We start from the raw sequence: 27,103 nt of genomic DNA on the forward strand, positions 1-27,103 counted from the left end.
TCCCACACAGCTCCAGGATTGCAGTTGCTGACTTCCACACCCACCCACTCCCGGTAGGAAGATGTCTTGCAGTGGCAGAAGTAGTCGCCACTTAATGGGGCTGGGAAGGAATTTTACCTGCATACCAATTGGCAAAGACTGTGCAAGGGTTTTTGCCTTCCCCACTGCAAGATGAACTCCATTGTAAATAAGTTGATCTGGACTATGAGTAAATTCTTTGTGGATGCTTCATTTGATAACATTTGTTACACTTTACATGGGCATGATAGGCATGGGGTTGGATCCATTGGTGAGGGGCAGTGGGATTAGGCTCCCTGCATGGTTAGGATTCCTGTAAGAGATCTCAGGGATGTGGTGCCAAGACCAGACCAGCATGGGGGCTGTGAGCTGGCCACATCCGTGGTGGAGGAAAGGGGTTCACATTAGCAGTCTGTGCCGTTGTGTGCCCCTGGCCCTTCCAACTACCACCAGTGCTCCTGACATGCAGGCCAGGAAGGGGACTCAGTCAGCAGGCAGGCTGGCTGATTGCAGGATCCACGCCCTATGCCTCTGTCAAGCCTATTCAAGTGATTCAATGAAGTTGTGCCCGATTCATTATCCAAGCTATGCCTGTGTGTCTATTTATTCTTGTCCCTTTGCCAGCCAGACCCAATTAAGCACTGCCCACACCATTGATTCCTAGACAAGAGCGATGGACAAAAGAGAAGGAAATGGCTATAGAGCAACCTATGCAGGCCATAACCAGCCCAAAATACAGCTGCATAATGGGGAGATTGCACAGCCCTTCCATTATATTGAAAAAACTTGGTTTTTCTGAAAATGGCTACTGAAGGGGGAAAGAGGTTTTTTGCTCTTGACATCATAGAGATGCAACATAAAAAGTGAATGAATGAATGACTTGTAGCTATTCCATAGTTAATTCCCAGTGTGGAAATAATAACTGTGTTGATACAGAAGAGGAGTGGGCAATGTCTGGCCAAAACTCCCACTGTCATTCACCGTTGGCTCTGCTGATGGAAGCTGCAGGACAAAACATCTGGAAGGCCACAAGTTGCTCAGCCCTTATATGGAGGAAAGGTAGATAAAGGCAGAAACATACAGAGGCCTGCTGTTTTTCCCCAGCACAGCTGCTTCCCCCAGTTTGCTTTGGAAGCTAGCTAAGTTGCCCTGGCTAGGTCTCTAACTGTGTTAAAACACACACACCCCATAAACCTTTGTGCAGAAGACTGTGAGGAAAGTTCTGTGGCACTTCCTAAATTTATTCTAGGTGCCAGCCAGGATGAAAGAAGACTGGGTGGCTCTCCCATTTCCTATATCTGCTCTCTCCATTGAAATGAATGGGACATCCTATAGGGTTACGGGACATAGAAATGGAGTCCCCACAAATGGACAAGCATCTGTCAGGGATGCTTTAGGGTGGATTCCTGCATTGAGCAGGGGGTTGGACTCGATGGCCTTGTAGGCGCCTTCCAACTCTGCTATTCTATGAAATGGGTTTCTATTTGTACCGTTCAGCATGCACAAAGCTCTGATTCCAGATAAATGACTTTAATGCTCCCTTTGGATTGTCCCTTTGTGATTTTTATCTGTGATTCTGCCAAGATTTCTGCAGTGGAAGCCTTGACTCTTCATTCCCTCACAACCTGGTCTGCCTGTCAGATGTGTTTGCATATGCCAGCAAAACACGGTCATTTAGTCCATGTGATAAGTAATGTTAATAACCAGGAAAACAAAAATCTCCTCTTTCCACGTACAAGAAACATTTCCATAAAAGGAGGAATTTAAATTGATATTTCACAGACATTTGGGTTAAAAGCCTGTCATTCAGCTAACTTTGCTTCCATTGCAAAGGGTTAACTTGGCTAATCTATTTTTATATATTCACATCATTTCTAGCTGCTGGGCACATCCATTGGGTGAATAAATTTGCTGTTGTTGGTTTCTTTGTGTGCGTGGTTTTTCTTTTTTTGGCTCATCAGTACACCTTGTACAAAATCGGATAGTATACCAGTAGGATTTATATTGCTGCAATAGGGGAAGATGATTACTGATGCCAAGAAGTCTGATTTTCTTTTTCTTTTTTCTTTTGCTGATTTGATTAGAAAGAGCAGAGTTATGGGAGAAGCACATCTGAATATTTACAAAAGTCAGTGTCCACTGGAAACAGTTCATCTTGGAATTTCTCTGGAGGTTATAGCAAGGAGCACACTGTTCTTCCCCTCTTCATTTATTACAAATTCGTTAATCAACCTTTCCAACGTGTGCCTGGAAATGGGCCTGCCATATTAACCAGGGAAATGTCAATTCAGGGCTATAGGGGCTGGCACTAATAAGGTTAATGAATAGCTGGCCTCAAAAGCAACAGATGGACCTAGCACAGGAAGCCCCTTAATGGCGTTTATGATGCCTCAGGTCAACTGCAGCTTATCTTCATTTTTGCCTCATTTAAATTATTCCAAAGGAATAATAAAGTAAGTTTAAATTTTTCCCTACAGGGAAATGAAATTTTATGCAGTGCTGTTTATTGAATGTCAATGCGCCTGGCTATAAACAAGGGATTGCCGCATGATAATGCTAGCGCTGTAGACACTGCATATTTGGATTTGTTTGCATGTGCTGAGGCAACAGTATTTCTCTCTCAGATTATTATTATTTTAAAATAAGTCATTCCATTTTAGGAATTGCTGCTGCAGAATGCAATTTTCTTTACTTTGCTGCAAAGACAATCAAGCAGAGGTTAAACGGCTCACTTAAGCACACACAATTTCAGCTTCCGTAGGAAACTGGAGGTTATGTGTAAATCAGATCACTGTCGGTAGACATGGCACTGTTTGGATGGAATTATTGCAGTATTTAGGGTGGAACCACATGCTACCTGGAGCTGCAGGGGTACTGCTAAAAATGGCATCCATGTGTCAAGTTCTCCCTTGATCCCGGTAAGATGTAGTGATGCTTACCATGGTAGCACATCCCATCTGGTCTGATATAATCAGTTTGTGTGTTTCTCATGTCTGCTGTACATTATTAGCTGCCATTGGTGGGATGTTATCACATCACAAAGTGAGTGCTACTGCACACTGCAGATGACTGGGGTGGGATGGGGGAATCTCAGCATGGGGATATGTTTTTGGGAAGCAGCCCCCTGTCTCTGGTGAAGTATGGTCCAGTCCTTAGATTCCCATATAGCAGAAATGAGCAACTTATGGCCCTCCAGATGTTTTGGCTTACAACTCCCATTAGCTCTAGCCAGCAGAGTCAATGATGAGGGACTTGAAGGCCAAAACATCTGGGGGCCCATCCCTGCCACATAGTCCTTTTCTGCTTTCCATAGCAGGGAAGAAACTCACTATGCAGTGCGATTTGAAAGGCGTATTTGTTTGGGAAACATCTCTTTAAAGCTGCTGTTAAACATTTGGTGGACTTTGGTGAACGCCGTCCTCTTGTAGGGGCTGCAATGTATTTTCTTCATTAAATATGAAGAGTGACATGAACTCCCTTTTGAGATGAACACTCTTTAATTCCAATAGAGAGGAATGGAAGTGGCTTTCACATTTTTCTATCGTTCAGATGTTTTGCTAGAAGTTACTAATGGTCCATACCAGCCCCCTTTTCTCCACTAGTGAAGAAGGAAGAGCTGAAGTAGAACACATACAAAAAGGTCTCAGGTTCAGAGCCCAGTATTCATGTAAGGCCGAGAAAGACTTTTGCCTGAAACTCTGGAGAGATGCTTCCAGTCAGTGTAGATAATACCAAGGTAGATGGACCAAAGCTGGATTTGATATAAAGCAGCTTCTCATGTTCTTAAGATGTTGCAGAATGGGAGTTGGCAGGATATAAATAAAAGTTGAGAAAATGAGCTGGTTAAGCAAACATTGAAATGGGGGGAAATGGTCAAGTCAACCACAAATTAAAATGCAATTTATTTCATGATGAGTGAGAACTGAAGGGTGTGAGATATGGAATTCCACTGTAGTCAGTTCATACTGTGCCTCTTCAAACTCGCTTCCAAAGAGCCTTTGACTGAGAGAGCTCCATCACATTTCCTAAATATGTACCTACTCTATTTTCAGATTTATTATTATATTTATAACTCGCCTTTTCCCCCTCTTGTATGGAACCCAAGGTGGCTTACATGGTCCTCTTCCTTTCCATTTTGTCATCACAACAACCCTGTGAGGTTGTTTAGGCTGAGAGTCACTGAGTGGCCCAAAGTCACCTGGTGACTGGCTCAAAGTTGCCAAATGGGGACTAGTACCCAGATCTCTCAAGTCCAACTTTAACCATTATACCACACTGGCTCACCTACTGTCATGTTGATCTGTTTTTCTCATTGGAAAAAAAGGGAATTGGTTTGACATTTTCCTTGGTTTCCTTCTTGCTTCCTGATATTAAGGAAACAAAGTGATTCCACTAAATAGAGGAAATATTTCTCAGTCACATGAGCAGGGTAAATTTTCAAGTAGTATTTCCCAATGATTTTTTTTAAAAAAAATGTTCTGTCTTTTGCTGAATAAGGGCACAATCCTATGCATGTTTAGATAGAAAAAAATCCTACTGTTCCCAGTATTGTGCTCAGTGTGATCAGAGATACTTTACAAAGAAAAAGAAAAAAAGGATGAATCCAAATTACTAAAGATTCAGGTGGTATGTTGGCTTTATATGCTGGCTTTATATGCGGAATAGAGGCATTCAAGAGGCAGCTGGACAAGCATCTGTCAGGGATGCTTTAGGGTGGATCCCTTCATTGAGCAGGGGGTTGGACTCAATGGCCTTGTAGGCCCCTTCCAACTCTGCTATTCTATGATTCTATGAAATAGTGGTGTACAAAACTATGCATGGTATGGAGAACGTGGATAGGGAGACATTAAGGATATAAAATAGGTTTGCATTTTGAAACCAGTTGATTCCACTGGTATAAAAAAGAAGCACATAAGAAGAGCCATGCTGGATCAGATCAAGGGTCCATCTAGTCCAGAACTCTGTTCCCACAGTGGCCAACCAGCTGTTGACCAGGGAACCACAAGCAGGATATAGTGCAACAGCACCCTCCCACCCATATTCCCCAGTATACAGGCTTACTGCTTCTGATACTCGAGGTAGCACATAGCCATCAGAACTAGTAGCCATTGATAACCTTCTCCTTCAGGAATTTATCCATCCCCTTTTTAAAGACATCCAAATTGGTGACCATCACTACACCTTGTGGTATAGAATTCCATAGTTTACTATGCGCTGTGTGAAGAAATCCTATTATCCGTCCTGAATCTCCCACCAATCAGCTTCATGGGTGATCCCGTGTTCTAGTATTATGGGAGAGGGGGAAATGTCTCCCTTTCCACATTCTCCACACCATTCATAGTTTTGTACACCTTTATCAGTTCCCCTCTTGGTTATCTCCTACCGAGTCAGACCATTGGTCTATTTAACCCAGTATTGTCTACACTGACAGGCAGTGGCTTTCTGGGGTCTCTCCCAGCCCTACTTGGAGATGCTGAGGATTGAACCTGGGAGGGTCTGCAGGGAAAGCATTTGCCCCTGACCCATGGCCTCTCCTACTCTTTTGGATTGACTCCTTTGAGCTGCAGCACAGTTGCAGAGACTACAAACTAAGAGCAAAATTCAGATCACCTGCCTTCAACAAAACTGCTGATAACATTAATTTGGGATTTTCAAATCCCTCTCCCATGCTTATGTCTTCCACAAGATAATTCTGTACAACCAAAATGATATAGGGTGAAATCCTATGTGTGCTTAAACACAAAAAAGTCCTATAATTTCCAGCATTCCCCATGCTGGCAGGGGAATGATGGGATTTGTAAGACATTTTTCCCTGTCTAAGCATGAATAAGATTGAGCCCATGCTCTGGGTTGATTCGCATGTATGATTTCACATCAGCTGCTCCATTTATATAGAAAAGGATTTTCTATTTTTTAAAAATGGTAAATGTTAGCTTAATAAGAAAAGACGGGATTTACTTGAAGAAATGGAATACAGCCAGTATTTCCTAACAAATAGAACTACTATTAAAGGCAGCTGGTTTCTGTTGAAAGAACGAAACATGCTGTTGCTGGAATGTCAGTAGGAGTTATTCAATGTACTGTTTCTATACATATGTTCATTAGATTTCAGACTGTATATGGCTTTTTTGTGACATCTCAGTTATATTTTTGCTAGATTATATGATGAAGGTGTTTCAAGAACTGTAGACCAGGCTTTTCATTTGGCTTTCTACAGCAATCTAATATTATTGAAGCCTGATAGATGGCAGTGTTGGATTGCTGATGAAACAATGAAAATACATTTTTTCTCCCTCTTCTCCCATTCCCCACCCAATGCACATATCTTATCTTTACTGGGATTTAAAATCTGTTTATTATCCATTGTTTTCCGAACAAGTGTCACAAAAGCTTTGTCAGGAATTAATTTGCAAATTGCTAAAGGTATAAAAAGAAACAACAAACATTTTTTTAAAAAATAATACACCAGGAGCAGGAATTCAGACAAGGAGGCAGCAAGACCTTTACACAACAAAAGTGTGAAAGGAGTACTGAAGGAGGACAAAGAGATCATGGAGAAACTAAATGATTGCATCAGTCTTCACCATGGAAGATGTTCAGGAAATACCCAAAGCTTTGGGAAGAGCATCTGAGAACTCTGTCAAACAGAGGTGAGAAAAGATGAAATTTCAGAGGTAATTTAGGAGTCACAGGTCCAGTTGGCATTCTCCTGAGAATTCCTTAATATCTCAAAAGTTAAAGTGCTGATCTTTAAAGAAAAATGCTCAACTTATCATTAAAATTGCCTTCCTTACTAGAGTGTAGCCAACATTACACCACGTTTTAAGAAGGAATCTGAGATGGGTGGTGTAAAGAACTTAAAATGCAATATGAAAAAGCTTACTTAAGGCAACAAACTTTTATAGCATACCAAAAGGCCTAGCTAAAAAGGCTACTTTCTGATCCACAGGTTGCTTTTGGCCTGTTACTGATAGGCAGGCTGACCTGGGGGGAAAAGAACATTACAAGAAAAAGTCTAGCTTAATGAGGTTCTTAAGGCCTCTGTCAGGGTGGGTGGGTGGGTGGAAAAAATAATACAAGTTGGGATATATTTTTATAGAACTGAAGTAAACAAGACACCAACAAATATGAACAGGTGTGATTGAATTTGTAGAGTAGCCAATAGGAGTATAGTAATAAATCACATCACATATCATGCTCAAGCTTTATTGATAATGTATCCACTATCCTTTGTCTTGTATTCTTTTCCTGGTTAAAACTTTGTCAACATTAACCATGGTCTTATTTTCTTCCTATAATTGTCAAATACAATTGCATTCCATTAACCCTAATATTAAAATATAATTTATGAGCATCTCTTTATAAAGTGTTATGAATCTGGGCTTCCTTGAACCATGAGACAAACCACATCTTTCTGAATCTAAGCTAGATATAGATAGGAAACAAAGGCCTGTCACTAGTAAGCGGGGTGGGGCTGATTAGATTTATTATCCTTAAATTTCTCCCTTATAATTTGGGGAGTTGTCTAGGAGGCAGCTTGACCTGGGCGAGAGAGAGAATTACAAGGAAAAATGTTGCTTGGTAGTTGGGTTGTGTTCAGAAATTACATACTGGTCAGCCTTCTGTCTCAGGTAAATTGATAGAAAGTATGACTAAAGCTGCAATTGAAAAAGCCTTACTCAGGAAGGATCAGGAAGGATTCTGCAAATTAATTATTATTATTATTATTATTATTATTATTTATTTATATAGCACCATCAATGTACATGGTGCTGTACAGATAACACAGCTAAAGCTGAATAAGCTTGATTTTCAGTTTTAGTAGAAATATTAACTATACACAGAACAACAAAAATCAACTTTATCTACCGGGGATTCTCATCTTTAATGTTTGGATTCTGTATCAGACAAATTCTGTAATCAGAGAAGCCCCTATGAGTTATACCATTGTGTGAACCACAAACATGAAATGGTGCCACTTGGCAGTTTCAGTTGCACTCCTAATTTTTTTTCCTATTCAGAGAGGCCTGACAATTCAAAGGCATAGTGTAAACATTATTCCTCGATGGTGTGGGCTACTGAAAGTACAATGGGAGATGCAGAAGGTCACAAACCCCGTTATTTTCAATGGTGCTTGCACAAGAGCTTATGGTGGATTGTGCCCCTGATCACTGCCAGTAAGCTGCCTTTATTAGCAGTGTTAAGAACACCTGTTACAGCATGAGGGCTTCAAGAATTGTTCAAAATCTGGAACATGTTCTACTGATTTATCAAAATCTATTACATTCCCTTTAGTATATACTCGGGCTACATAAAACATGGCTAGACAACCTGTGGCCTTCCAGGTGTTCTGGCCTACAACTCCCAACAGCCAGACCTAAGGTTTATCCCAGGATCATCCCGGGTTCATCCCTGCCTGAGCGCTGGATGCCCTGTGTGGCACTTAGATGAACAGGTTTGACGCAGGACAATCCTGGGATAAACCTTAGGTCTAGCTACGGCCATTATATATGCACTTGGGTTTCCAAAATGTTTTTGACAAAGTGTCTCACTAAAGGCTTCTGTATAAATGTAGCAGCCATGGAATAAGAAGACAGTGAGCAGGGAGGCAGCCCAGTTTGCAGTGACACCAAATTATTCACGGTGTTGAAATCTCAAGCAGATTATGGTGAACACCAAAAGGGTTTCTTCATACTGAACGACTGGATAATAAAATGGCCAATGAGATTCAGTAGTAGTACAAAGCAGAGGTATGCAACAACCACGAGCTTTGACTCAGATCCCGATTCGACACTACGGGAACTGGCCTGATATGGTTCAGATTGATTCAGAGGCCATCCGCTTTGCCTCAGTGAAGTCAAGGTTTTAAAAGCTGAGGCTTCATGTCTCTATTGACCATCATGGGAATTAAAAGACTGGCGATAACTTTTTTCTCTTTATCACAAATTTGCAGGCATAGTAACCCCTTAGGAGGGGATTACACCTGCGAAATTTCAGAAAAATTAGGACTGATAATAAACCTATGTGATACGTGCATTGTTTTGTGGAACTGTTTCTGAGGCGTGTTCCCTTAAATGCTGTCTCTAGACTTAGACTTTAGTCCTTGGTTGTTCCTTGGCACAGTCGTTTGCACAAAAAGTGCTATTTGTTATGACTAATTTGAACAGAACCAGCTGGATCCATGGGTTCTTACCACACTGCACAAAAACAAAAGACAGATCACCACATTTATGGGTCATCCACATCCCTCTGTGAATAAGCTTTTCTAATACAGGCCCTGTAACAATCACCACATCATGATGTAGTATCCTTCCAGGGACATTGCTGTAGGGAAAATGGCTGTCTCCAGTGCAGCCACTGAAGTGAATGTTAGACCATGTTTTCTTCACACTTTGTTAAAGCCAGCTTTGCCAGTGGAAACCCTATCCTAAGGAATGAATAGCTGGTGTACGGCACAGAGATACATGGCAGCATCTTGTATGAGATAAGCAGAGCAGGCCTGTTTCCACAATGATATATGTTAAGTTACAATTCCATGTTAATATTTCACTGCCAAATATGAGATATGTGGGGTCAGGCTTGTGTGCAGCTTAAAAGTTCTGGACGGAGCACCAAAAAGTAGGGGGGGGGGCAGTTCATCTGTTTTGCAGGCTTTTTAAAGACACAATAGTAAACTATTTTTAATTATTTGTTTGTTAAAAAAGGGGGGCAGCCCCCATTATCCCACCCCGGGCTACAGGCCTGTGTGGGTTCACTTTAGACCATTTTAATGGGAACCGTAGTGGCTAAGGAACCTTTAGGGTGGCAAATAGGCAAAGTCTAGGGTGGCCAAATGTCCTGCTTCCCAGAGGACAGTCCTCTGTTTGAAGGTGTCCTTTGCTGGAAGAGCCCACAGAGGACAGTTCTCTGTTTGACGGGTTGTCCTATCCAAGTCTGGTTTAAAGTAAAAGAACCGTCAGAAGGGAGATCAAAATCTTTGCTTGCCCATCAACAGTTAGCTGCTGGAGAGCAGATGGAGCAGGCTCACAGATCACCTGACCCCAGTCTTCTATGATGAGATATATTGTATTTCTACTGAAATAATGCGTAAATATTTCTAAATTTGCCTCTCTCTCTCTCTCTCTCTCTCTCTCTCTCATTTTATTTTATTTTATTTTATTTTATTTTATTTTATTTTATTTTATTTTATTTTATTTTATTGCATTTGTATACCACCCCATAGCTGAAACTCTCTGGGCGGTTCACATAAGATAAAAACACTTAAAAACAATATGCAAAATTTTAAAACCACAAAAACATGCAAAATGCAAATACATTTAAAACCATTATAACAATTTTACAAACAATGAGACAAAAAAGAGACCTAGGCTCATTGTATATTACTAAATGCCTGGGAGAAGGGAAAAGTCTTGACCTGGCACTGAAAAGATGAGAATATCGGTGCCAGGCAGGCCTCATCAGAGAGATTGTTCCACAGTTGGGGGGGGACACTACAGAGAAGGCCCTCTCTCTTGTATATCATCATATGCAGTTTTTATGCAAAACCCTGTCTTCTTCTACCTTCTGTTTTGAAGATCCATAAGTAGTAGGGGTGTGCACGGACCCCCCGCTCCGCTTCACTTGCAGATCCACGATTTTCAGAGCAGGCCGCTTCGCCCCGCCCCCACTCCGCCCACTTCCGCTCTGCTCCGCTCGGAGCTCCGGATCCGGATCGGAGCTCCGTTTTCCCCCCCATAGGGTTGCATTGAAAGCTAAAAAATTATACAACTTCTTTTCTGTTCAAGTTAGAAACCTCATGTTTGGCACCATGACACCTCATGGATGTATACACACGCACGCCAAGTTTCAAGGCAATCCCATCATCCCCTGATTTTGGGGGAATTTTTGAAAATCGGGCACCCCATTCAGACCCCTTGGGATAGCTCCATCAATTTGCATGTTAGAAACCTCAAACTCGGCACCATGAAAGCTTATCCATGTGTCCACATGGACGCCCAGACTCAAGGCAATCCCATCATCCCCTGATTTTTGGCACGGCTCTAACCTCTAACGCACCACCCATAACCCCCCTTTTGATAGCTCCATCAATTTGCACGTTAGAAACCTCAAACTCGGCACCATGATAGCTTATCCAGGGATACATACGCACGCTGAGACTCAAGGCAGTCCCATCATCCCCTGATTTTTGGGGAATTTATGAAAATCCAACACCCATTCACACCCCTTTCCAATAGCTCCATCAATTTGCACGTTAAAAAAAAACCTCAAACTCGCCACCATGACAGCTTATCCAGGGATACATACGCCGCACGCCGAGACTCAAGGCAGTCCCATCATCCCCCGTTTTTTGGCGGGGCTTAAACCTGCAAAATTTGGAACTTCCAAAACTCCAAGTGAGCGCAGGAAGGACTTCTCCCCTGAGTCAAAGCCAGACACACACAACATCCCTGTGAGGTGGGCAGGGGAGGAGGGAGGGAAGGCAGGCAGGCATGCAGCTGGCATTTCTGGGGGCATAAGGAAGTGAGCCAAGGATAAGCCAGTAATGCATATAAAATGGAATAAATAAACAAATAAACAAAGGAGGGGTGGAATTAAAAGCAGCAGTGTTGCTGAATAAACAACAAGAAGAACTTTTTTTAAAAGGCTATATCTGTCTTTTACCAGTAATAGGGGGACGTGCCCGGGGGAGAGGGAAGCAGCTGCCAGTTCAGCTCATGAAAGCCATTGCTTCACCAACAGCTCTGAGAAGTAAACACTCACTTCAACTCATAATAGGCATTGCTCCACCACTAAGAGAAGTAGAACGCTCACTTCGACTCATGATAGGCATTGCTCCACCGGGTTACTCTCTTTGGAAGGCTCTGATGGCCTTCCAGTACAGGAGAGAGTGGGGGCACGTCCACGATGAGATGCCCTAGGGGAGCTCATCCCCTTGCACCACATCTTTTCAGTTGTTCCCCAAAGTTAGGGTGGGGAGCAGTGCTGTGTTTCTATCTCTTATTCTTGGCTTAGTATATGATTTCAGGTTGTGTTTGTGCATTTGGTGGGGCTACTGTGTTAAAAAACACTGGGAAAAGTTCGTTCAGATTAAGAAAGAGAAGTTTCCCAGAATCCCAAGTTACCCGTTTTGCCTATGCCCTCCTCCAACTTTGGGATCATCATGACCGGGAGCTGACTCTGCCCCTCAGCCCTTTGAAAAAGGTATTTTTTCCTGCCGATTTTTTAAAAAATTCTAGCGCACGACTCGCACCACGCAGAGAGGTGAGAGTAGTCTCAAAATGACCCCCATCCACGACTCTCTGAGCACAAGAATTTTCAGAACAATAGCTTCAAAAACAACCCAGTTATCCGCAATTATTTCCTGCAATGCAATCCTATGGGCGAAATGTTTTCAAGATGGCGATCGGAGCGCTCCGCCTGAAATATGGGTTTTCGCCCATAGGATTGCATTGAGGAAAAGAATTGGGGATAACTGGGTTGTTTTTGAAGCCCAGTGCTCTTCAACATTTTTATTAATCATAGAATCATAGAATAGCAGAATTGGCTGCAAGAAAGGCAAATGCTATTTTGGGCTGCATTAATAGAAGTATAGCTTACAAATCACGTGAGGTACTGGTTCCTCTCTATTCGGCCCTGGTTAGGCCTCATCTAGAGTATTGCGTCCAGTTCTGGGCTCCACAATTCAAGAAGGACGCAGACAAGCTGGAGCATGTTCAGAGGAGGGCAACCAGGATGATCAGGGGTCTGGAAACAAAGCCCTATGAAGAGAGACTGAAAGAACTGGGCATGTTTAGCCTGGAGAAGTGAAGATTGAGGGGAGACATGATAGCACTCTTCAAATATTTAAAAGGTTGTCACACAGAGGAGGGCCAGGATCTCTTCTCGATCCTCCCAGAGTGCAGGACACGGAATAATGGACTCAAGCTAAAGGAAGCCAGATTCCAGCTGGACATCAGGAAAAACTTCCTGACTGTTAGAGCAGTATGACAATGGAATCAGTTACCTAAGGAGGTTGTGGGCTCTTCCACACTAGAGGCCTTCAAGAGGCAGCTGGACAAGCATCTGTCGGGGATGCTTTAGGGTGGATTCCTGCATTGAGCAGGGGGTTGGACTCGATGGCCTTGTAGGCCCCTTCCAACTCTGCTATTCTATGATTCTATGATTGTAAGTAGGGGTGTGCACAGACCTCCCGCTCTGCCCCGCGGGCCGATCTGAAAATTTCGGATCGGACCGCTCTGCTCTGCGCTGCTCCGCCCATACTCCGCTCCTCTTTGCCGCGGAGCTCCAGCTCCGAATCGGAGCTCCGCAGTGAAGGGGAGAGGTGCCAGGTAAGGCCGGGAGAGGAGGGTGGGAGGTTTACCGGGCCCTGCCGCCATCGACGCCCATGCGGCGATGGCGGCAGAGCCCGGTAAGGGACCAAGGGAGAGGGGGGCCTTACCTGCCTCCGTCCGCGGTCCGTCGGCGTCTTCAATTGAGCCTGCGGTTCAACCAGGAAATCTGGGCCGCAAGCGGCCCAGATTTCCTGGTTGAACTGCGGGCTCAATTGAAGACGCCGACGGACCGTGGACGGAGGCAGGTAAGGGAGAGGAGGGCGGGGGGGGGGTTACCAGGCCCTGCCGCTGTTGCCAGATGGGCGACAGCGACAGCGGCAGGGCCCGGTAAACCCCACTTACCTTTCCGGCGGAGCTCCGGATCGAGGCGAAGGATCCGCCTTCACCTCGATCCTCTTCGCCACGCTCCGCCGGCCCCCCAATCCTCTTCGCCTCTGCCTTAAGGGCAGGCGAAGCCCCCCGCTCTGCTTCTAATTTGCCGGTCCGATTAGAAGCGGAGCACATCCCTAATTCTAAGAGCTTCATTGGAGATGAATTGACTTCAGGGCACAATATTTTATTAAGCACGCACATCTCTTTGTGATTACCTGACTTATCCTACAGAGCTTTCTGGGAGAAAACAACCAAGGAGGTTGGGGAAAAGCAGCAGACATAGGCCAGAACTATACCTTGTGTCAAATCATTATGCGTATGGAATAAAAAGCTGGGTATAACACTATGAAAGTGGTATATGGAATATGGATTGTGCCCCAACAGTTATCCGCGCACTTCAATACCACTATAAAGCAGTAGTGTAGATCTAGCCGTAGCAACATCTCAGTACCTCCAGTGCATTCCTTCCTTCCTTCAGAGCTTCCCACATGTTTCACAGGTTTTAAAAGGCAGCCAGCATTTCAAGACACAGGTATGAGCTCTGGTGTATAGTTCTGTCCTGGCCCGTCTCCATAATAGATTCAGGAATGTTTCAAACGCCTGTCTCCACCTTTCCTTTTCCAATTCAGCCACAACCTTTTTCTTGGAGGCTGCATTTGGTAATCGCTTAACAGAGTTTTGAGGAGGTCTTTGCCTTGAAATCCATGAATATGATTACTGATCTGCGACAATGAATATCCTCCTTGCACAGTAACTGACAATATGAGGATATGTTTCTAAACAAATGATGCTAAACAAGGAAATGATACAGCAAGGAAATGAAGCATCTGTCCTTCGATACATAATGTTGCTGTTGAGTAACGTGCACAATTAAAGAGTTGTTTTTATGCGCAACTGGGATTGTGTCATACATAAATCTGCATGCCGGTTGTGAATTCTTGATTGCTGCAACAAAACTGAGAGCTAGATGGAGACTTGTTGAACATCTGTTTTGCAGTATTAATTTTGTCTCTACTGTGCCATTTAGTCCCAGTATCCTCTATCTCTCTGGAAAATTATATCCATGTCAAAGGTTTTAATGGAAAAGGGGGCAGTGTGTGTGTGTGTGTGTGTATATATAGGGGGGAGGAGGCACTGCATAGTTCTCCCTCCCCATCTATTTTTGCAAAAAATTGTCACAGTTAAGCTCATTTAATTCCTATTGACTTAACTGGGAGAGTAAAATATGTATTTAATTCTCTCCCATTAGTGGAACTCAGAAGGGCCTAATTTTGGCCAGATGGTGCTTCATGTTGGTGGATGAAGAAGGCGAATAAGAAGGTTGTATTCATGCATGTGGGATTTACGCTACTGCTAACTATGGAAGTCCAGTGGGAAATGAAGTACAGATCATAGCACATGATAAACATGTGTCCAATATTAGTTTCACTGGAAACTTCTTCTGTGCAAGTTTAGTTGGAATGGTCTACCTATGAACTTCCATCATAAAAAAATAAGGGTAGAAAGATCACAGATATTGTACATACACTTTTCATGGGGCTGATTCATATAGGATTGCTGATGACCTGACTCCTTGCTGTTCCGAAATGAGGAACCATGTGGGTTGAGCAAATGACATGGTTCCTCTTAATGCCTGCATCACCTCTATTGGCAACACTGGCACATGGTACTCAGCTGAATGAACTACATCACTCAGCTGATGATGTCATTGCCAATTCTTATAGGATGTTAGGGTTCTCCCTCCTGCCACCCTGCCAACTACACCCTCATGTGCATCACTTTATATGTAAGTGTTCATTGAATTTTATTTGTATTTTTCTTACTCATTCTAGGCAACTGAGAACTATGGGGAAGACTATGTCTTCCCCATGTTATGCAATGCATAGAACTTAGGGCTGTGCTCCACTTCACTTCAGAGCATAGAAGCAATAGTGAGGTGGCCTGATTCGCCTCCGACAAAGGTGGAGACGAAGCGGGTCATGGGGGCTGCGGATCGAGGCGAAGAGGATCAAGACCAAGCAGATCCTTCACCTCAATCTGGAGCTCCAAAAAAAAGGTAAGTGGGGGCTTACTTGGTGCTGCCGCAGTCCATGTGGTGACAGCAGCAGAGCCTGGTAAGGGGGCAGGGGGGCAGGGTCTTACCTGAGTCCGTCACATTCTGGCAGTGGCTTCACCTGACCCCCGGGGACTCAAACCGGAAGACTGGGCCACTGAATAGGGCTGGTGTGAAAACCTTCAGCGTTTGAAGAGGGCATTCAGGAACCTGATGACATTTCTCATAATTATATACATTAGATCATCTTCACCTATTATTTTATGGCCAACCAAATGGATCATTTACAATGCAGTCCCCTCTCTGAGTTCTTTTGTGACTATTTGCTTAATATTCAAGGGGAAATGAATTAGTATGAATGAGTTAGTCAGTGTAAAGAGAGAAAGAAAGAGAAAATTAAGACTGCTCACTTACCACAATAAAAGAGATCCTGCAAGTGATCAGAGACTACTTGAGTAACTACAAGAATTCATCAAGGCAGTGTATTTGCCTAATGAACCAGACATTGCCATACATTATGGGAGCAATGTTGCTCCAGCTGGCTTTTGTTTCCAGCAAAAATATGTTTGTGACTGTGATTAATTTATTTCCCTGAGATCTGTTTTTCCCTTTCAAAAACTTGAATTTAATATTGCGTTAATATGTTTTGTCATCTCTTAAAAGGATTGCAGATGTAAGCGTCTGACTTATACCAAATTAGATCAATGGCCCTTTTAACGCAGAGCTATCTTCTTTGACTGGCAGTAGATCTCAATGGCCACAGGCCCTGCTAATTGGGGGCTCTTTTGAACTGGAGGTGGCTGAAGTGGGAAGGAGCATAGCTCAAAATGCGAAAGGCTCCTTGTATCTCCAGACAGAGCTGGGAAAGTCTCCTATCTGAAATCCTGGAGAACCACTGCCAAGTCAGTGTAGGCAGTACTGTACTATGTGGACCAATGGTTACTATAATTGTGTAATGCTCCTTCTGTAAGCAAAGGCTGTGCTCTACCATTGAGCTATTGCCCCTGAACTATTTAGACAAGGAAATATTAAGACAATCTGTATCATGTTCAAAGCAGAGGCAAGGCTAATATGGCCCAGGGTACTAAGCCAATAATGACTGAAGGTGCTCTTAAATGATGTCCTTGTAAAACCATGTTCATTCCCATCACACAGAACATTAAACAAAACTGTGTGCGATGGGCCTCCATTGACAGTGGCTCCAAGGAGTCCCTGGTCCTTCTGAATTGAGGTCCACTGCCTTGGCTCTCATATTCTAGCCACATGAACCCCAGGAGGTGCCACAGCTCCCTGATACTGAGTAGTCGTCCTTCATCTCCTCTAGTGAATAGGAGGCTCCTGAGGAGCATTCACCAACCGGCTGTTCACCTCTCCAATCCTAATTCCTGGGTTTCATTTCTTCCTGTATACCCAATCATCTAAAGCAGGGAAGGGCAACTTGTGTTCCTCCAGATGCTTTGGCCTATAGCTCCCAATATCCCCCACCATTGGCTATCCTGGCTAGGGCTGATGGGAGCTGTGGTCTAAAATATCTGGATGGCCAGAAGTCACCTATCGCTGCATAATTGGTGTATTTGCTCAGGTTAGCTCCTAGCCCCTGACAGTGTTGTGAAGAGGCTTCAGAAGGAGAACCTCAGTGATAGCTCTGAGTGGTTCCTTTGGCCACTTCACTCATTGATTGAATGTGCAGCTGGTGAGGTGTCTGTCCATCCAGCACATGCATCACTAGTATAGGGAAGTGGTAACCAAGTGTGACGCCACACCCCTGTCAACTCCTGAGGGATGATCATATGAACCCAATCCTGTGGTGAGTCTCTATCTCAGTTCCAGTGGTTGGTCTTATTATGGGGTATTCTCTCTATAATGGACATTTCTAGATAGACACGTAATAGTCGGATTTCTTTACACTTGCACCAAATTGTTTGTTTCTTCAGTTGAGGAGTCTCACGATGGCCAACTTTGAGAACCTGCTGTTTAGAGGAAGATGTGCTCTAATATGACAACTCCAGTTTTATAATAGTGCTATTATGATACCAGTGGGATAAAACTCTGTCAAAACCAACCAGTGTTAATGTTAATGTTATTGTAATAATTGGATTAAATTGGGCAAGGAATGTCTTGCTGAATAACTGAGCTTTGAATGTTTGACTACATTTTGATCTGCTGTATATCAGTGTTGCAATAGGAATGCAGAGGACTCCAAAGTGTAGCAAAGTCTGAGGTCTTTGAAGGTTCATTATTTTGTGAAGACAAGAAAATCGCACTTCATTCATTCCCTTTTCTATTACACAAGCTGCATATTTTGGAGTGGGACAGGGGGTCACATAGTCACAAGCCTGTTAACTTGAAGCTGATTCCTTCAAACCCGTTTTGATTCATCAAAGAAGCAGGGTACCAAGATGATGTTAAAACTGGGTTTTTAACCTTTTTAAAAGATTAGTGAGACTTTGGAGTCCTATGCATTCCTGTTGCAACACTGATAAACAACTGATCTAAATGTAATAAAACATAATAAAACACACCCTTACTTAATAGATTGATTATTTATTCATTTATTTGTGGCATTTATTTTATTTATTCATTTATTTTATTTATTATTACATTTATATCCTGCCTTTTTCCTCCAAGGGACCCAAGGTGGCATACATAATCATCCTTCTTTCCATTTTATCCTCACAACAACAACCTTGGGAGGTAGGTTGGGCTGAGAGCCTGTGACTGGCCCAAAATCACCCAGTGGGTTTCCATGGCCAAGTGGGGACTAGAACCCAGATCTCCCAACTCCCAGTCCAACATTTAATTCACTACACTGAATATAGTCAAATTCCTCAGTGGTTCACAATATCAAAGAATTATTAATATTAATTATTAATAGATTGATGAGACTCTTGAACCATTCTATGTTATCAGGAATTACAGAAAATATATGGCATGCAGTGAATAAATAAATAAATAAATAAATGTACCATAAGGTATATTTTAGTCATGTAGAATTCTGTATGCTGTATTTTCTTTGGAGAGGACTAAATCTGTATACATAGATCTAGCCATTCACAACTGTTCATAATATGTTCATTTAACTGTACACAAAATCATTTGTTTTATTTATAATGTGCCACAAAGATAGTAGCAAGACGTATAAGAGGGAAAAATGACACAGAAGGAAGGAGGGAGTTATATTCAAGCAGAAAATCAAGCAAGCAAACAAATAAGAAGAGAATCCCCAAATTAACAATACAATAATAACTGGCCAATCAAAATCTAATCCACACATAATAGCAGAATGTGGTAATAAAGATGTGCATTCAGAGGCCAGAGTGGGGTTAAATACGACAAGAGATATCAAGTCCAAGGCAGAGGCAAGGCTAATATGGTAAGGCAACATAATATAATAATTGCCTAATACAATAAGGCAACAATGAATGTAGGTGCTCTTAAATTATGTCCTTGTAAAACTTCATGCTCATCACACAGAACATAAAACTGTGTGCAATGGGCCTCCAGTGACAGTGGCTTCAAGGTGGCATTAGAACCAGTCTCTGGTCCTTCTGAATTGAGGTCCACTGGCTTGGCTCTCATATCCTAACCACATGAACCCCAGGAGGTGCCACTGTTCCCTGATACTGAGTAGTTCTTCATCTCCTCTAGTGAACAGGGAGACTCCTGAGGAGCACTCACCAACCAGCTGTTCATCTCTCTAACCCTCATTCCTGAGGAGAAGCCAACACCCAGTGGAGAAGGCTGCTGGACCTTAACAGCCAGATATGGCATTCCTGGTCCTGAAATCAACAGAAATCTCAGATGTGATCCAGCTGCCTGTACTATCTTGTGCCTCCTTGCATGAGCTGTTACTTTCAGCAGATGATGGAACCCAGAGGGACCAGGACAAGACCCAAGCACGAGGTGGGACATTCTGGGGAAGTGCAATATGTTTCTAGGCACTTCCCTGATCTTAGCATCCACTTTTACAAATTGTTGTCTACCAGAATTCACTCCCAGATTTCATTGCCTGGACCAGGAAAGAGCCACAGTTACAAATGATTAGCCACAGTTATGAATAAGTAAATAATGATACCACTAAGTTATATCTGTAGAAGTCATGTAGAATTCTGCTTGTTGCATTTTCTTTGGAGTCGACCAAATCTGTGTACATAGATTTAGGCCACAGCTAGACCTAAGGTTTATCCGGGGATCATCCAGGGTTTGCCCCTGCCTGAGCACTGGATCCCCTTTGTGTCACCTAGATGAACATGTTAGACCCCTGGATGATCGAGGGATAAACCTTAGGTCTAGCTATGGCCATAGCCATTCCCAACTGTTCATAATAAGTTCATTTATGAAGTGTGCATTCAGAAGGTCTCCCCAGTCTTGGACTGGTCTCTAACCACTACACTGTCTCCTTTGCTATTTCTGACTTGGAAATATTTCTTCCCTGTCTGGCAGCTTCCCTACACTCCTCTATGGTTTGTAGATACTTCCTCAGCTGTGCAAAACCAACTAGGAGTGACTACTATGAGGTGCCGGTTCTCATATGGGAGAAACTATCTCACATGTGATTTATCCTTTGTGTATATAACTTTTACTTCTGCCTCATAACCATGAACACTAAGTATAATAATTTTTGTAGGTCATTAACTTCATTAGGAATAAAAGAAGAAGAATGAAAAAACAAAACAAAAACCTACACCACTCTTTGTGCCTGGCTGTAAATTTTCTTGGCATAGGTATGTTATATCCTTTTAATGCTAGGTAAGTGAGTTCTATAAACAGCTACTTTTCTCTATTTATACCTGGCATTCGTTTAACACCATCACCACCTCAACAGCATTCTTTTAACAGTGCAATCCTATGCATGTTTATTCTGTTGTAAGTCCAATGGAGTTCAATGGAGTTTCCTCTGCTGTAAGTATTGTATGTATGTATGTATGTATTACAGCATTTATATCCCACCTTTTTTCCTCCAAGGAACCCAAGGCAGCATACATAACCCTCCTCTCCATTTTATCCTCACAACAACAACCCTGTGAAGTGGGTTGGGCTGAGAGTCTGTGACTGGCCCAAAGTCACCCAGTGAGCTTCTATGGCCGAGTAGGGACTAGAACCCAGATCTCCCGACTCCCAGTCTGACACTTTAGATGCTACATCACACTGGCTCTCTGTTGCAGCCTTATTGACAGAAAGCAATCAGCCTATGCAGCTGTTTTAGATTTTTAGCTGTAAAACAAACATTACCGCTGTTAGCTTTTAAAGATTGTTCTATTAGGCTACATCTGCATGAACTTACATGATTAGCAACAAGGGTGACTGTGCATGTCTCCACTTTCATAAGATTTTCTAATGGCAGGTTTTAGGCAAGTAGTGTTAGAGACGTCTATCTGGCCATGTGGACTGCTATCGAATCAAGCCATTCCAAGCCTGGCTCAGGCTTTGGGTGAGGTTTGGTTTGGCAGGTAATGGGTTCTTCTTTTTTTTACTGAAAGATTCATAAAGACAGGGGAGAAATTTGTTCAATTTACATTTTAATGGAAATTTACCTAAATTTGCACCTTTGAACCAGTATGTGAATCAAAACTCAGTTGTCCTTCCAAATTTGTGCTTTTCCGAATTTACAATGGAGTCCCCCAAATATATGCAGATTTTCATGTGGATTGTTCTAAATGTATGCATCAATTGTGCACATCTTTGAAATGTACACATTCTTGTCCCACTGATCAAAGTGTATTTGTCCACATTTTCCCAAAGTACATATTTTCATCTACATTTTTCAGAGCCATTCATCAATCCACCAATAAGAGCCAGTACAGATTAAATCGGTATACCAGTTGGAGAAGCGTTAATGTAATCTTTGGGATTTTTGTACTCTCTTGTTCAGAAGTAACGCAAAATGGGCGGTTGAATACCTTTGAATTAGAGTAAGATCAAATGAGGGATTGTAGAAGCATTTATGGTTCAACTTTTGGGGAGGTGGAGATTACAAATGTAACCCCGCCTTAAGTGTGCGCAGAGCCTGGCAATAACTCTGAAGGGAGAAACTAACTTCTTTGTTCAAATAACTACCTCAGATGATGGGGGTGGCAATGAAGCACTCTAGACTGCAAGAGAGTAGACTGCTACCATCTGGTTCCCTTCCCATCACAAATTGGGAGATTGACCCATTTTGTAACCATATCCCAGGTACAAGTAGGGAAGTTGTGGGTTCCCAACGAAGTCTGGGTGTCCAATGGACTCCCCCATGTCCATCCCCCAAACCCTGCTTGCCAGGCCAAGGTGCATTCATGGGCCTGCACTTTGAGTTCCTGTGCAGCCCAATGAGCGCCTGACAACATGCACAACAATGGAGACTCCGGAAATTGTGTATTTCCTACTTTGCATAAATGGCAGCCGTAAAGACCCCATTTATGCAAGATTAAAGCCTTTAATCTTGCATAAATGGAGCCTTTGTGACTGCCATTTATGCAAGGTGGGGAATTTGTAATTTCTGGAGCCTCTGTTGTGCACAGCAATGGGGGCTCCAGACGAGGGCAGACAGGCTCACAACGGATGATGGCAATGGCTTGGTGAGCATCCAATGAGCTGGATGCAGGGGAGGACATATTGCTTCCAGGGAACACCTGTTAAGTTTTTAGGTGCCAGGGAAAATCACATGTTTCAGGGTCCTGGATTACTGGAACACTGTTACTTCTCAGTTTGGATTGACTTTTCTTTTTCTTTTAACCTGGTGCATCACCTAAAATTCACATCCAGCTTGGCTAATATCAGGATTGTCATGTTTCTCTGCACTTCTGCTCTATGTTGACTCAGGAACCTGTGCGTTTTATCCAATGCAAGAAGCAGATCAGAGTTACAGCCAGCCTTTGTGTTTTTAGAAATGGAGATCAGCTATTGTTTGTTTATACAAAAATGCATTGCTACCTTTAACATCTATTGCTGACTAATTGGTGCCTGCCTTTGGAGGTCAGGCAGGCACCAATGTTGTGTTGCTTCTGGTGCCTCCTGAAAACATTGTTGTTTCAAGAAGAGTTCCTTGAGTGATTGGCTGTGTTTTTACTAGAACTTGCATTTTATCAAAACTCTGTTCTTTTAAAAACAGTATTTTTTCATATAGTGTTTAATATCATCATCATCATCATCATCATCATCATCATCCCGACTTTTGCCCAATGCTGGGCCTCAAGGAGGCTTTACAAAATTAAAACATATACAGTTAAAACTTATAAAAAGAAGTATGTAAAAGCTTAAAATATATTAAATATGTTACAATATTAAAACATGTAAACGTTTAAAATACATGACAATTTTAAAAGTCCTAGGCATAGATGGAGGTCCAGATTATTCACCAGAGCCCTGTCAGAACAAGAAAGTTTTTGCCTGCCTCCAAAAGCATATCAAGGAGGGAGCCAGTCTAGCTTCCCCGGGAAGAGAGTTCCAGAGCACTAGAGCAGCCACTGATAAGGCCCTCTCCCGCATTCCCACCAGGCGTGCCTGTGATGGTGGTGGGACTGAGAGAAGGGCTTCCTCTGAAGATCTTAAAGCATGTAAGGGAGAATAGGGACTTTCAGATAACCTGGACCCAAGCCATACAGGGCTTTATAGGTCATAACCATCACTTTGAATTGTGCTTGGAAACAGACTGGAAGCCAGTGGAGCTGTTTTAACAGGGGAGTTGTATGCTCCCTGTAAGCAGCCCCGGTCAACAATCTGGCTGCAACTCTTTGAACCAGCTGAAGTTTCCAAACACTCTTTAAAGGCAGCTCCACATAGAGTGTGTTACAGTAATCCAATCGGGATGTAACTAAGGGCGTTACTAGACGAGGCTCTAGCGCGCGTTACCTTCCGCAGTCACGTCGAGGCTTCCAGATGACGTTCACGAGGATCCGCCGTTATCCTGCGGTGAAGCCTCTTTCTCCCGACTTTAAAAAAGTGAGTTTTAGGGCGCCTTTTCCTGCCGTCCCGCGGTAATTTGGAGTACGTGTGGGAGGATGTGAGGTCACTGCGGTCCGCACTGGGCAGGAAAAGGCGTGCTAAGGGGGAGTGGTCAGCGGCTTCGGTCAAGCCGCCTCCGCCATTTGCGCGCAGTCCGCCAGCTGGGGCAGCGCGGCGGAGCGTCTTTTTTTTTTTTACTCACCCACTGACAGTTTGCGCAGGAACGGAGGAACGGAAAAGTGGCTAGTGTGCTGCTGGGGTGTGTGGGGGATGGGTGGGGGATGTGCGCCTGTTTTAGTGGTTTTTTTTTTATTCCCCCAGTGACAGTTTGCGCAGGACCGGAGGACCGGAAAAGTGGCTGGTGACTCCTTGCGGTGGGCAGCTACCGTGGCCGCATAATGGCGGTGCTGTACGCTGCCTGTTAGTGTGGGTACCAGGCTGGCAGAGGGCAGAGCTGTTTGTGGGCTGCTGCCATGGCTACGGCCAGATGTGGGTTGGCTCCTTGGGATGGGGCAGAGGGCACAGAGGCGATCATCGCCGCCGACACCTCAGAGGCATGATGGGAGATGTAGGCACAGAGTGGCCATGCAGACGATTGACCTCGGGTCATATGACACCCGCCACGACCCCCATCAGGAAGTGAGCGCATCAATGTTGACCCTCAACAGCACCAGCAGCACTTCAGCTGGCACTGGCACTGCCGCCGCTGCCGCCGCCAGGGCCGGCGGCGGCATCGCTGACGGCTGCGCAAGTTTGCGGTCTTTCGGACGTGCGCAAACCGTGCAGCGAGCGAAAAAAAAAGCCGCGGCAATCAGGCCGGTGTGGCTGCGCAACCGTGCTCGCGGCGGCAGCAGCACAACCGGCGCAAACTTCCGCCACAAATCGAAGGCAGGTGTGGATCATGAGGCGTCACGGCTGAACGGGAAAATCCGCTTTCACCGCTCCTCAACGACGGAACACCCGGTAGGTCTAGCAACGCCCTAAGGCATGTGTCACTGTGGTCAGGTCCGATATCTCCAAGAACATTCTATCAGTTTTTCACCACTCCAAAATATTTTGGATGTGGAGCAGTGTATAAAAATTGTAAATGAATAATAAAATAATCAATAAAATTAATAATTCATTAGGTCTGGGCCTATCTAAATGGCAAACGTCATGGCTACAACATTTGACTTTTCCATTTTTTCCACCATTCCTTGTTTTTCCCCCACCACCTAGCCTGATGAAGAATTCTGGAGAACTTGAAAGCTTGCACAATTTTGTGGGGTTTTGATTGGTCTTAATAAAGGGATTACCCAGCTGTGACTAAACTCCATGTCTCCTTTTGGGAAACTGACACTTTTGAAAGGTGTGTTAGAGAACGAATAAGCAGCACAGCTTTTCCATAAACCTTTACAATTACATTTCAGTATTGTTTTTGCATCTGTCTTCAGCCAGAGTAATAAATCATCAGACTTTGATGCCATTGAATGAAGAAAAAAAACACCCTGAAAGAAAACTCTTATGTAGCTAGTGGCAGCATTCTATTGCTAAATTGTCCACACAAGTCTCTTTAATTTCTAGCAGGATGCTTTTTATTAGCACCATTTCCCAGTAATAGCTGTAAATCTGCTCTAACCAATAAATTTGAAACATCTGTGAGTAACAATCAGGTATCATACTTCTAACACAGACCTTGTTTTCAGTTTTAGCCTTTGTCATTATTTAACTTAATGACACATGTTATGGCCCTGACCAGGAAAAAAAAAAGAGGTAGACAGAAACTCGCTTATTGTAACAAATATAAGCCTTCAGTTTTCTAATCAATATTCACTCAGCCATGTGTCCATCTAACAGAAATAAAATAGCAGATCCTCTGAATCACATACATGAGCAACGTAGTCTTTTTGTTATTAAATGAGAGCTGTTTCAGTGACTGATGGTTGGCATTACGGATGTTGAGCTGAAGAGTAATTTTGCCGTCGGGTATGTTGCACATCATTACAGGAAAAATTCTTGAGGCATTAATAAGAAGGAGAGAGTCTGCATCTGCCTTGCCTGATCGTTTATTTACTTTAAGCAAAAGAGCACTTTGCAAATGTAGAACTCCATAATGAAAGTTGGATGAGATTGTCTTTCTGGGTGACATTGGATCATATTAATAATTCGTTCATTTTTAATTAACAGTAAATGGAGGTGTGTGTGTTCTTAACCGTTGGCAAACCAACTTTACATCCCTTAAGTGTATTTTTTGTGTGTGAATTCGCTAGGACTGGGCTTTTGAATGATGACTGCAGAGACAGATGTTGGCAAATCATGGGCACATGTTTTATTAAAGTTAGTACTGTAAAAATAACAAACAACACTTTAATCATCAAGATTTTATGTTTGTGTGAATTAAACAAATGAAAACATTTTTTAAAAAGTGTAATGGATTGTAACTTATACCTCAATCTGAGTTTTGGAAAATAAATGGAGCTTACTCCCAGGAAAGTGAGTACAGGATTGCAGCTTTAATAGAGGGAAAGATTTCTATAAATGTAAATGTTTTGCTGAATGTTTCTTCTTGTTGGCTTTTTTCCTGGAATACCAGGGTTGGACTACAAGTACATTTAGAAAAATGAAATTGAAACAGTAACCTTTGCCAGTGCCAGTGATGGCTGCTGTTGTACCTGCTTGGAGTTGTAGCAGGTGGCCAGCAGAAGATGCTTTGCTACTTTGGTAGGTTTCCCCCGAATTGCTGCAGGGGCTCAAAGGCAAGCAGACATCACCCTTGCCAATGAATAGCATCACAGGGATTTAAAAACAAAACAAAAATGGTCACCTATACCAAGGATAGGCAACCTTTCGAGGCCTCTCGGCACATTTGGCAGTTTGAGAAACTGTCCTGGCCACCACCACAAAATGGCTGCCATGGGAGACGTGGCTAGTCACAAAGGAGAATTAACCTGTCCAAAGGATTGAATACAAAGCACAAAGGGGTACTGAGCCTCAACACACTAAAAACTCCTTTGAACCCATAGTTTTCAGTGCTAACACAAGTCTTTTTCTCTTCCACCCCTCTGCCAGACAACTCATCTCCTGCTTTCTCTTCGAACCACCACCAACCATTCTTTCTCTCTCTCTCTCTCTCTCTCTCTCTCTCTCTCTCTCTCTCTCTCTCTCTCTCTCTCTCTCTCTCACACACACACACACACACACACACACACACACCTCCCAGCTTTGCATTCCCCCAATGTCTCACAAATATAAGGGTGCAACTGCTGGCAGGATATGTGATTTTAATCTGCAAAGCGTTTATTCAAATTTCATTCAGGTCTATTAAAGTAGGTCAAAAAGGTATTTATTCATTTAGTAAATAAAACATTTTCAAACAGCCCATCATCTTTGCAAACACTAGAATATTTTGGTCCTGCACCCAATAAAG

Source organism: Elgaria multicarinata, chromosome 9 (genome assembly GCF_023053635.1).
Source record: "Elgaria multicarinata webbii isolate HBS135686 ecotype San Diego chromosome 9, rElgMul1.1.pri, whole genome shotgun sequence".
Classification (NCBI taxonomy): domain Eukaryota; kingdom Metazoa; phylum Chordata; class Lepidosauria; order Squamata; family Anguidae; genus Elgaria; species Elgaria multicarinata.